This window comes from Schistocerca gregaria, chromosome 1, assembly GCF_023897955.1.
Source record: "Schistocerca gregaria isolate iqSchGreg1 chromosome 1, iqSchGreg1.2, whole genome shotgun sequence".
Lineage (NCBI taxonomy): Eukaryota > Metazoa > Arthropoda > Insecta > Orthoptera > Acrididae > Schistocerca > Schistocerca gregaria.
The window spans coordinates 363,084,770-363,093,776 of NC_064920.1; the positions used below are offsets into that span (position 1 = coordinate 363,084,770).

The 9,007-nt window shown below is 44.5% G+C and overlaps 1 non-coding gene across 1 annotated transcript; it reads left to right on the forward strand.

Annotated features, from left to right (window-relative positions):
- The first annotated feature begins 8,568 nt into the window (after positions 1-8,568).
- Trnal-caa (transfer RNA leucine (anticodon CAA)) lies at positions 8,569-8,643 on the forward strand. The gene has a single exon. It is a non-coding gene; the product is annotated as a tRNA-Leu (tRNA).
- Positions 8,644-9,007: the final 364 nt, after the last annotated feature.

The following is a 9,007-nucleotide window of genomic DNA, read 5'->3' on the forward strand; positions in this document are numbered from 1 at the left end:
ATAAAGGCAGATTATCAAGACATAAACGAGTCTGAATGTGGTGTTATAGTCGGCGTTCGAGCGATTGGATACAGCATCTCCGAGGTAGCGATGAAAAGGGGATTTTCCCGTAAGACCATTTCACCAGTGTACCGTGAATATCAGGAATCAGGTAAAATATCAACTCTCAGACATCGCTGCGGCCGGAAAAAGATCCTGCAAGAACGGGTCCAACGACGACTGAAGCTAATCGTTCAACGTGACAGAACTGAAACCCTTCCGCAATTTGCTGCAGATTTCAATGCTGGGCCATCCACAAGTGTCAGCGTGCGAACCATTCAACGAAACATTATCGATATGAGCTTTCGGAACAGAAGGCTCACTCGTGTACGCTTGATGATTGCACGACAGAAAGCTTTACGCATCGCCTGGCCCCCTCAACACCGACATTGGACTTACGTTGCCCTTAAACGTGTTGGCTGGTCGGAGGAGCCTTGCTTATAATCGTATCGAGTGGATGGACGTGTAGGGGTATGGAGACAACCTCATGGATCCATGGACCGTGCATGTCAGTAGGGAACTTTTCAAGCTGCTGGAGGCTCTGTAATGGCGTGGGACATGTGCAGTTGGAGTGATATGAGACCCCTGATAAGTCTAGATACGACTGTGACAGGTGACACGTATATAACCATCCTGTCTACTCACCTGCATCCATTCGTGTCCATTGTGCATTCCTACAGACTTGGGCAATTTGAGCAGGAGAATACGACTGTCCACATGTCCAAAGTTGCTACAGAGTGGCTCCAGGAACACTCTTCTGAGTTTAAACACTTCCGCTGGCTGCCAAACTCCCCAGGTATGAACATTATTGAGCTTATCTGGGATGCTTTGCAACATGCTGTTCAGAAGAGATGTCCACCCCCTCCTTGTACTCTTACGGATTTATGGAGAGCCCTGCAAGGGCTCCACGGTGTTAGTTCCCACAGCACTACTGGAGACATTAGTCCAGTCCATACCACATCCTGTTGCGGCACTGTTGCCTGCACGTGAGGGTTCTCTGCCTCGTGATGGCTGGGTGTTGTGTGCTGTCCTTAGGTTAGCTAGATTTAAGTAGTTCTAAGTTCTAGGGGACTGATAACCATAGATGTTAAGTCCCATAGTGCTCAGAGTCATTTGAACTTTTTTTTTTTTTTTTTTTTTTTTGCTCGTGAGGGCCCTACACGATATTAGGCAGTTGTACCAGTTTCTTTGGCTTTTCGGTATATTACTATTTGTAAATAACAAGTACCTTTCTCTTTATAAATCAGTTCTGTTTATTATTTTATCTCTTTTTGTAATAAAAAGGTTACCTAGATACCTATATGCAGGGCGTTTCACAAGCCCTCTTACAGGCCTCTAGGGATGAAAAGGGAACTTAGTAGATAAAGTCCTACAGATGATCGAGCGGGGACACGTGTGTTTGAAATCAGGATGCTGTTGGGAACCTGAGAACTGGACATGACGTTAGTAAAGCATTGTTATAGTTCGATCATTTATTCTCAGTGTTTACAAGTCGTCGATCTTCCGCACCAGCCCCAGCTGTTGCTCTTTCAGCCGTGTGTAGGATTCGAGCTGACATCTGTCCAGTCAGCTCGCACAGCCGAGGTTTAACGACCCTGGCACCGCGACAGATTGCCGGAGAGCATAGTGGTGTCAGGCACGGCGCTGGCGTGTCCTCGGTCGCACTCCCAACTCTCGGGTGACCCTTGATCACCTATCCGCGACGTACCTGGTGTCGGTAGTCGTGTGCTCGGTTGGTCTCCTCCCTACTGGCTGGTTGTTTTCAGCACTCGGAGCAGCCTGAGTGCTGACTAGGAATGTGAACCCCAAGACGCACTGTTGCTGGCTTCTGCATTGAAGTTCACTGCTGGCAGCACTCTGCGGCGTGGTGTTGCCGGAAGACAGTCGGTTTCTCCATCAGTAATGAAAGGCGGCGAGCATCATGAAGTTCGTCAGCTGAACGCCATCATCTCGAGTGCATCTTCAGCTAGTACACAGACTGTGCTGGAGCATCTAGGACATGGATTCACTACTGCATTGTAATAATAGAATCGAGAGCTAATAATGTGAATGCCGTGAATCCCAATGACCAACACAGGACGAGAGCTAGAGAGCGGGGGTATTTAAAAGGAGCTAGCGTGAGGCTATGATGCATGATACGGTTCGTAATGTGCTATATTTACGTAACAGGTTGTTAACTGCGGTGTCAGTTCCTCACTTCGTCCTCTTGCGAGACCGATGCAATTTCTTGTAACATGTCTTACCCGATAACGAATAGTTTGTCTCGCTTTCTCTGGTTTTCTGTCACAGTCTCCTTTCTGCTGAATGCTCGCTCTATAGACGATGTCGTAATGCACCGACGACCTGGCCCCCTTGCAACAGACTGGCTCGCTTCCACCTCTGCCTCTGACCTGTGGCAATGTGAGTGAGTATTACTAAAATTTTTCAAGTTTATAGCCCCTTATATTCTGTGTCGTAACAGTTGTGATGAGGAACCCGTGTCCAGAAATGGATATAAAATAAGTTCGAAGATCGTATCACATCTCCCTCCTCACGGTACAAACACAAACTGAGAAGAGAGAGACATCGTCAGTACCTGTTATAATTACATCAGATACCATTTTTGTGCGATTACAAGTGCAGCTAAAACAAAATGGTACGTTCGCGGCTGTGTATGAGGGTTGACTGTGGTGGTCCACGGACGCCCGCACTCTTGACTTTGAAGCGGGCGTCCTTCATCACATAGAACGAGTACTCGAAGCTTAGTCCGTGTCATGGGCTCATGTGGACCACTCAGGCCAGAACTGTGTTAGTACCATGAAACGGGAGATTGAAAGTAATCCGACCTTCAAACTTATTTCACACCCCAATGGTACATTTCTGGACATAGGTTGGCTATAAAAACTTTATCTAAACAGTCCCCTCTACAAACACTGAACACCCCACACGTTGCTTGTCCGATCTGTGCGTGTGTTCGCCCCTGACAAACAACTTAAAGAGAAATTGGGAGTGGAACTGTACGCAAAAATGGATAACGCTAGATTTAAATGTGGCCCTGTCACCCCTGCGGTGGTAGTGTTGACGATAAATCACACCTATATTTTACTTCCAAACATGAACGATCACGAACACTTAGGGTATTGAATGACATCAAACACATACACAAAAATTAAATCAAGCAAAAGGGTGAATTCAGGATCAACTACTGAAAGTAAAGGCTCTACTGGATCACAATAATTTTATAATAACCTTTAGATCAATGCTGAATAAAACACAATGAACAATCTACAATTTAGCCTCCTAACTGGCATTGGCAATAACTGTGTTACAATCGGTCCAAAACGCCATCTCTTAATAACATATATACGAAGAACCACTACACTCCAAAGCACCGTGAAACCTCTGTGGAAATAGCAAATGCAATTGATCCAAATATTTAACGTTACTCCTAACACAGGCCGAAGCAGCAGCGATCTCGCTGTAATATTCCTGTTGTAGCGGCGGTCTCCGACGGCGACGACACAGCCGTGCGGTTGGCGTGTGGCGTCTCAGAAAGTACAATCCTACAATATTCGAACACCAGACTGCTGTCCGTAAACTTCTCTAATTGCCACAATGTCTCCGTCAGCAATGAGCTGGCGCTGCTAACGGCCTCTCAGAACGAAAGACCAAGAGGGGAGACGGCTTGGCTAACGTCCTCTCAGTATGAGAGCCCAGAACGGAAGACCTCTACCGAGAGTCCAGCAAGATCGCTCTTCACCTTTGTTTCCTCACCTCAACTTTTAACGAGCGAATCACATCAGTAGGAGCTCTCAAAATACCCAGTTTGCCAGTGCCAACCAATGTATGGCCTGGAAATATAACTCTTTTCCACAATTCTTTTATTTCTACAAAATTTCGCAAGTAAACTCCGCCCTCGCCGGCTGGGAAGAACCACAGCTGTGGGCAATAACACGTTTACTGGAAGTTTTCTCCCAAGAGACCACCCGAGATTCCCTGCCGTAGCGAACACAGATTCTCGCATTGAAAGTTTGTTATTCGGAACTCCTGGCTTGCCCCACTGGAGTTACCCGAAGGCGTAAAATTAGTGGGACATAGGCGAGAGCACGCACAGGAAAGCCCGTCCAGCTATCCACTGCTCTGTTTAGGTAAACATTTGAACACCTGTAGCCGCATATCCCTCAGAGGTTGGCGCCCGCTGTGGCCTCTCTAAACGGATTACAGAAATCCCACAGTTCACCATTCACACAATCAGGCTGTGGCCTTCGGCGGCTAGGCGGAGACGTAGCCGAGTTCTGTGTCGTGTACTGACTTTCCGAAAAATCTTATAATTACAAAATCGCGGAATTCTAGCGTGCCGATGTGTTTCCACATACATTTCCTACACCGTAATTTAGAGTATTACTCCAACAAAACCTAAAGTGTCTTGTTAAGTGGACTCATGTAAGGTGCAAGGCCGTTGCCACTTTACAACACTAGAAGCTCTTAATAGATACTGTGAAACGCCCTGTATATTTATGCCCCCTCCAGAACTACCAGTCACTCAGATTTCACTGCCTACCCTGCTGCTAATCAATCCACCATGTCGATACGTAATATACAGGGTGTTACAAAAAGGTACGGCCAAACTTTCAGGAAACATTCCTCACACACAAAGAAAGAAACATGTTACGTGGACATGTGTCCGGAAACGCTTACTTTCCATGTTAGAGCTCATTTTATTACTTCTCTTCAAATCACATTAATCATGGAATGGAAACCCACAGCAACAGAACGTACTGCGTGACTTCATACACTTTGTTACAGACAATGTTCAAAATGTCCTCCGTTAGCGAGGATACATGCATGCACCCTCCCTCGCATGGAATCCCTGATGCGCTGATGCAGCCCTGGAGAATGGCGTATTTATCACAGCCGTCCACAATACGAGCACGAAGAGTCTCTACATTTGGTACCTGGGTTACGTAGACAAGAGCTTTCAAATGCCCCCATAAATGAAAGTCAAGAGCGTTGAGGTCAGGAGAGCGTGGATGCCATGGAATTGGTCCGCCTCTACCAATCCAACGGTCACCGAATCTGTTGTTGAGAAGCGTACGAACACTTCGACAGAAATGTACAGGAGCTCCATCGTGCATGAACCACATGTTGTGTCGTACTTGTAAAGGCACATGTTCTAGCAGCACAGGTAGAGTATCCCGTATGAAATCATGATAACGTGCTCCATTGAGCGTAGGTGGAAGAACATGGGGCCCAATCAAAACATCACCAACAATGCCTGCCCAAACGTTCACATAAAATCTGTGTTGATGACGTGATTGCACAACTGCGTGCGGATTCAACATTACCTTCCTTCAATTGAGCCAACTGGCGGTGAATCGAGGAAGTACAGTACATACTGACGAAACTAAAATGAGCTCCAACATGGAAATTAAGCATTTCCGGACACATGTCCACATAACATCTTCTCTTTATTTGTGTGTGAGGAATGTTTCCTGAAAGTTTGGCCGTACCCTTTTGTAACACCCTGTACAATATCTTATTGGTATTAATCTATACCTCGTATTTGTTATTCCTCCTAAAACATCCTATATTTGCCGTTGAAGATGTTACATCTTGAACTAACGAGACATGGCACTTTATCAGAAATACGTTAATTTCATAAGCTGTAAACTTGCTGAAAGGCTTCACCCTACAAAATTAAATACATATGACTTTAGATACGGATTTCCTCTGAAGTCGTCAACCAAAATACCTTTAATCGGTACCTGATGCATAATGACAGCAATTCTGAACTAGATACGTGAATGTGAGCAGTAGTACAATCTTCTCTATGCAGAAATGGTGTCAATTTCGCATCTGTACGATAATCTTACGCGACTTAAGCCTTAACATATTTCTTAGGTCAAAGTTTAAAAACAAAGAAGACAGGTACCTGCTTTTCATTTCATTATTTTATTACTATCACTTACAGTGCTCTGCTCAGTTTACGTATTCTTTTTCTCTGGTACCTCCTATGATTTCACTGACATCTATTTACCATCCATTTGTGATTATTTTATTTTTCTTCTGATACTTCGTGGTTGTCTCGTTTCATTCACTTTCTCAGCAACCACACCTAGAATTTTTCGATAACATATCATTGCTCCGTATTTGAAGGTGGATAAACTCCCTCGAGTTTGTTTCCTACAGAGATTATTTCTGCAAAAATACCTCAGCAAACTTTTAACTTCTTCCTCTTTAGATATGATAAAAGAGTTTTTGTCGTTATATAATGGCGTTTCAGTATCTCAGTACTCTTCATGTTACTGGTAATATTTCAGAGTTCTCTGATAAGACGTTTGTAGTGAGACTTTTATGTAACAAGTGATCGGCATTTCTTGCGAACATGACGAGGCAGTGTTGGCAAAAAACGCCAGTGGGATTTAACAGTAGACTGATTTTTCAGGGTTGGGTTCAACTGTCTCGTCGTCGTTGTTGTTGATGTTGTTGTTGTTGTCTTCAGTCCTGAGACTGGTTTGATGCAGCTCTCCATGCTACTCTATCCTGTGCAAGCTTCTTCGTCTCCCAGTACCTACTGCAGCCTCCATCCTTCTGAATCTGCTTAGTGTATTCATCTCTTGGTATCCCTCTACGATTTTTACCCTCCACGCTGCCCTCCATTCCTAAATTGGTGATCCCTCTATGTCTCAGAACATGTCCTACCAACCGATCCCTTTTTCTAGTCAAGTTGTGCCACAAACTCCTCTTCTCCCCAATTCTATTCAATACATCCTCATTAGTTATGTGATCTACCCATCTAATCTTCAGCATTCTTCTGTAGCACCACATTTCGAAAGCTTCTATTCTCTTCTTGTCCAAACTATTTAACGTCCATGTTTCACTTCCATACATGATTACAGTCCATACAAATACTTTCAGAAATGACTTCCTGACATTCAAAGCTATACTCGATGTTAACAAATTTCTCTTCTTCAGAAACGCTTTCCTTGCCATTGCTAGTCGTACGCAAGCGAATAACACAGGACCAGATAAATGGACAAAGTAAGATCGTTCAGCAGTGCTGCAAAACAATGTCCGCCGAATGAAAACGACTTTCCTCTTCATATTGTCTAGTTCATTTTTCAGCTGCAGACGGAACATGCAAACACGTAGCTGAGAGCTGGTTTACAAATATTAGTTTCCGTCAGCTTAACCCGTTGTATGCTTCTATCGTTCCAACGGCTGGAACAAGAAAATTAAAGTGAATATTTATCTAGAATCGCTGCTCTGATAAGGCCAAATTATTACGCCCATAGCCGGCCGCTGTGGCCAAGCGGTTCTAGGCGCTTCATTCCGGAACCGCGCTGCGGCTACGGTCGCAGGTACGAATCCTGCCTCGGGCATGGATGTGTGTGTTGTGCTTAGGTTAGTTAGGTTTAAGTAGTTCTAAAGTCTAGGGGACTGATGACCTCAGGATGTTAAGTCCCATAGTGTTTAGAGCCATTTGAACCATATTCTGCCCATATCTATTAATGTTTTCACTCAAAGCCGAAGTAAATGGTTTCCTAGCAATTTTGTTTTGTGTACTGTTGCGGCGACTCAACGGACAACCGAACCCAAGATGTGAAATTTACACCGCGAACTGCTTTCTTCCTGCCAGTAGGCCCGCACATTATCCGCCTCTCTCGTTCCATGCCATCAGTTACTGTATTACTCTCGATTAGTTCTAGTGGCACAAACACGCACTCCACCCCCTCTTCACTTCCAGTGATCAATTATCCGCAACTTGTTCTAGTGCTGTAAGCGCCTGACTTGTCGACTGGAACATTAGGCGGTTCTGAAATTTTGCTCTTTTCATTTTTAATATTCTTTCCTATTTCTCGCCCCATATGAGCAACGGGAAGAGAGGAAAAGGGAAGTGGGCGCTGTTGGTGGTACAAACATCCCGCTCTTCAGCCAATATGTTTAAAAGCGAAATAGAACAATTTAAAGGTGAGACATTTAAATATGCTTTTAATTGCATTGACTGCCTATTCCTTCGGTTCTTGGTAGAACATTTTATACATTTTGAATGAAAACACGCACAACACCGATGTAATATTCTACAGTATTTACTATTCGTTCCACAAACCGATTTTCGGCTGTTACGTCATCATCAAGTACAAAGATAAATATATGCTGAAACTTCCTGGCAGATTAAAACTGTGTGCCGGAACGAGACTCGAACTCGGGACCTCTACCTTTCGCGGGCAAGTGCTCTGCCAACTGAGCTACCGAAGCACGACTCCCGCGCTGTCCTCACAGCTTCACTTCTGCCAGTACCTCGCCTCCTACCTTCCAAACTGTACAGAAGCTCTCCTGCGAACCTTGCAAAACTAGCACTCCTGAAAGAAAGGATATTGCGAAGACATTGCTTAGCCACAGCCTGGAGGATGTTTACAGAATGAGATTTTCACTCTGCAGCGGAGTGTGCGCTGATATGAAACTTCCTGGCAGATTAAAACTGTGTGCCGGACCGAGACTCGAACTCGGGACCTTTGCCTTTCGCAGGTGAGAACGCCGCGTGAGTCGTGCTTGGGTAGCTCAGTTGGTAGAGCACTTGCCCGCAAAAGGCAAAGGTCCCGAGTTCGAGTCTCGGTCCGGCACACAGTTTTAATCTGCCAGGAAGTTTCATATTACCGCACACTCCGCTGCAGAGTGAAAATCTCATTCTATAAATAGGCGCTGCTGTGAAATTTTGTAGGATCAAAGTTTTTTAACTAGTGCACTTACAGAGTACCTCCTTTTCCGAATATAAAAAGGATTATGTTAAATTTAGGAACAAACGAGACTAATTATTTCAGTGAAGGTGCGATGTAAGAATATTTAACTAAGATAAAATATCTGACACATTAACTAATGAAGTATATACATACTACAACAGTTATCCACACAAGAAAATAAGTTGAACAATAAGCTTCGGTGGCATGTTCCAAAAGTGTGGCTGAATAAACCATTCTTGTGTTTAGTA